At 45.0% G+C, this 4028-nt stretch overlaps 1 protein-coding gene across 5 annotated transcripts in view; it reads left to right on the top strand.

The window, feature by feature from the left end:
* The first annotated feature begins 362 nt into the window (after positions 1–362).
* LOC137185194 (extracellular sulfatase Sulf-2-like) overlaps positions 363–4028 on the top strand; it is a 95119-nt gene continuing 91453 nt past the window's right edge. For 3 of the 5 annotated variants that reach the window (XM_067593515.1, XM_067593519.1, XM_067593514.1), the window contains exon 1: positions 364–901. The gene's annotated coding sequence lies outside the window, so the exon portion shown is untranslated. Of the gene's footprint in view, positions 902–4028 lie in introns of all 5 variants that reach the window. The other 2 variants (XM_067593520.1, XM_067593518.1) reach the window with 1 other exon arrangement.

Here is a 4028-nt window from a genome sequence, read left to right as displayed (position 1 = left end):
AGATTCTGTTGTTTTTGTTGTTTTTTTTTTAAGAGGGAGGAATAGATGTAACTTTAGGAATGTCTAACTAGGTAAGTAACCTTTTTAATAGAAAACAGCATGTTTTTATACGTCTGAAACAAGTCTGGAGAGGATCTTTAAAATGTTTTCCTCACTGGAAGAAAGGAAACCTCGGAACAAAAGTACAATAAAGTATCTGTCCACATACTTTTGGCCATATAATGTGTGTGTGTGTGTGTGTGTTTCATTCTGTCCTCTCTGTTGTCTCCGCCCCTTCCAGGCAGAGAGAGAGTGATGACCGAGCCTCCCGATTGGCTGTGAGTGAGGCTCATGTCCCTCCTCCTCCTCCTCCTCCTCCTCCTCTCTCTCTCTTTCTCTCTCTCAGCCTGAGAGGGAGGGAGGGAGAGTGAAAGTGGAGAGGCAGGCAGGCAGACGTGTTGCAACAGATGGCTTTACCAGTGGCGGTGGCTCGGCGGCGGCTGCACCGAGGAACTCTGGGACGCCGTTAGAAAGACAGAGAGAGAGAGAAGAGAAGAGAAGAGAAGAGAGAAGGAGGGAGGGGTAAGAAAGTCACAGCGCTGGAACAGAGCGAGAAAAAGGAGACCGAGAGAGACCTCCCCCCCCCCACACCTCCCCTTAACTTTCTGTCTTCGTCTCTAGACAGACAGACAGGAAGACATGTCAGTGTGAGCGCAACTTGTGTGGATTTGCTCAAAAGAAAGACAAAAAAAAAAGCAGCTTTATGGAAGAGATGACTTGTGTGATTTGAGCCTTCATCCTCCTCCTCCTCCTCCTCCTTCCTTCCTTCCTTCCTGGGGGTCAGAGAGGAGAACACCTGCCGACAGCAAAGGAGGTCCAGAGGAAGGAGACGCAGCAGCAGCAGCAGCAGCAGCAGCAGGAGGTACAGGAGTGTTTCTACTCTCTTCTACTTTATTATTTTACTTCTTCTTCTTCTCTGCTGCTGCTGCTGTGAGCTCGTCATTTATGGGCTTATTTGTAAAGTGTGTGTGTGTGTGTGTGTGTGTGTGTGTGTGTGTGTCAGTTCTGCTCTACTTCACTGTGTGTCAGTTTCTGTGGTCAGAGCAGCTTTGTTACTCCGTGTGTGTGTGTTGCTCTACTTTTCTCCTGGCGTTAGTTTTGAGGCCATGTTGTCACTTGTCACACTTGTTTTGCAGCAGTGTGTGTTTCACGTGCTGCTTTAACTGTGTGTGTGTGTGTGTGTGTGTGTGTGTGTGTTTATTGCTTCCTGCTTTAAGAACACGTGGGAGTGTGTTTTAGCTGCGCAACACTGAGGTCAGTCAGGAGAGAGAGAGAGAGAGAGAGAGGGAGGAGAGGAGAGGAAAGAAAGAAATAAAGAAAAAAGGAGGGATGAATGTAGGGAGGGAGAATGAAGGAAGGAAGGAAGGGAGGGAGGGAGGGAGGGAGGGAGGGAGGGAGGGAGGGAAGCTGTTCCACCCAAGCTCTGCTTTTATTATAATGATATTTTTTTATGTTTTCCTTACTAAGTAACAAACGGCTTCACAGGGAATATAAACACAGAAAAACAGCTCATAAAAAGAAAAGTTCTCCAGACAGAAACAATAACGGTGCAGAGACGCTGCCGTCACATCAAACTGTCACACACAGAAAAGTTTGGTGTCTGATCCTCAGCAGACGACATGAAGAGGCTGATGTCAGGATGAAAGTCTGCTGTGTATCAGAGGGAGGGGAGGAGGGGGGGGGGGGGGGGGGGGGTTATCATGTGGTGAGCGTGAACATACAACACTTCTTCACACTCGTCCGCTGCTTATATTTCAATCAACTGTTTGACGGATGGATGTGAGGCGTGTTCAGCAGCAGATAAACATCGTCAGCGGCTGCGTCTCGAGTCGTTCGGGGTCCGGAAGGTGTTTCAGTTTGTCGTCTGTTATTCTTGTCAGGATGTTTAACCACAAACGTCGTCCTCATCATGTTGGTAGACTATTCATCATACTAAACCTTCCAGTGTTAGCAGACATGTTTCAGGCTGGAACAAGGTTTAAAGGACGATTTCACAGTTTTTGCAAGTGAAAAGCAGCAGTCAGGTGTCTGTAATCATTCCTCCTGTTCATACTGGATATTAAAAGATCCTTCAAATCCACAGTGTGTCCACACAGTCATTAAAAGTCTGTGTGAAGCTTCTATTCAGCTTCATCAGTCTGAGTTAGTCATATCAAGTGGATATCTGACACATTTACAGTCTTTTTAGCATCAAATTCCCTCTTTGTGTTTCCTCGGACAGTGTTTCCCTGTTGAGCTGCAGGTGGAAGTATAGTAACAAAAAGAGGGACTTTGGCACTAAAAAGACTGTAACGTTGAAAGATATCTACTTGATTTGACTCATTTGGACGCTGAAGCTTCATATTAGCTTCAGACTGTGGATTTTGTCCTCCATCACTTCCATTGTAAGGTCATTATGAAGGGATCTTCTAATGGTCAGTATGAACAGGAGGAATGATTACAGCAAGAAAAACAGCTTTAATGTTCATTTGAGTTCATTTAGAAATCATCATGTTGTGACCAGCCTCTGTATCAGGAAGTCACAGCTCAGCAGCGACGGTGGATGTAAGTGTGATTCATGAGGATTTACTCACAAACCGCTTTTAGTGAATATTTGAACAGCAACAGCGTGTTTGTCCAAAATAAGACAGAAAGATCAACAACACGTCAGCGACTGATACGTTCAGTCTGTTCAGGTTGATGTGAGAGTCGCACACCTGTTGACACCTGTACGATGTTTAAAACACAAGTCTGACAACAGCGTGAAAATTACACCTCTTAACACCTCTGACTCCTCTGTGTTTGCTGTATCGTGTGTGTGTGTGTGTGTGTGTGTGTGTGTGTGTGTGTGTGTGAACTGCAGTGGTCGGTGTTGGCGGGAACTCTATTGACAGAAACTATTACGATTTGGTTACTGGCTTCCCACCGTCTAACACACACACACACACACACACACACACACACACACACACACACACACACACACACACACTCAGCAGGGTAAATGAGGCTGATGCTACTTTGCTACCGCTGGAATGTAAACATTCATTGACCCCGACTCTTCAAATATTAACACACACACACACACACACACACACACACACACACACACACACACACGCACACACATGCGCACACACACACACACACACACACACACACACTCTCTCCCAGCAGTTGTCGGGCTCCAATATTAAACCTTGATATAATAAATTCTTGTTACAAAACAAAGCAATTAACAATTAAAACAACATTAAAGTCATACAATATTTATTTCATCATGTAAAACACCATCACCGGGACTCATTAAAGCAGGAGACACTTCAATAAATGATGAAATGATCAAACAACATCAGTGAGAGTGTAAAGTGCTGTTAGCGTCCTCTACAGGCTGCACTCTGCATTACAGCCACAATATTAACAAACAACTCAACAAACACTCGTCTGCTCTGACAGTCTCTCCAGTAGCGGAGCTGAGAGGTTTGTCCTGAAGGTGGCGCTACAGGAAACCTGACGGGGACCTTTAAATGTAAAGAGTTTATCGTCTGGGAGGCAGAAATGTGATCTGGAAATGACCATCTGACCAGTAGATGTTAAAACATTTGGAAATATTAAATCATGTTTAAGATGAAACACCTGCATATTTCCAGCTCTATATTTATATTCTGGGGCTCTACTGGAATAAAAACTCCTTATTTATCTTCTACTGGTCCTTTATGCAGCCCCTCAGTTCAGCCTCTGTCTGAAACAGGCCGTTTTAGCTCCTGTCTCTTTAAGGCCCCGCCTCCTGATGAGCCCACTCTGTTCTGATTGGTCAGCTTCAGGAAGCTTCCTCCGGCTCCGGAGGCTACGTAAACAAACTATAGTAGCAGGATTTCACTTCTTTTTCTCCTTCTTTACTCCAAATGTCAACTTCTCAAATCCATCCGTACATGTTGGAGCTGAACAACACATGGAAACACCTTAGCAACCACCTTAGCAACCACCTTAGCAACCACCTTAGCAACAAA

The sequence above is a fragment of the Thunnus thynnus genome, chromosome 6 (assembly GCF_963924715.1).
Source record: "Thunnus thynnus chromosome 6, fThuThy2.1, whole genome shotgun sequence".
NCBI classification, from domain to species: domain Eukaryota; kingdom Metazoa; phylum Chordata; class Actinopteri; order Scombriformes; family Scombridae; genus Thunnus; species Thunnus thynnus.
Note: the sequence above shows the minus strand (reverse complement) of the source record. Positions and strands in the feature narration are given on the sequence as shown.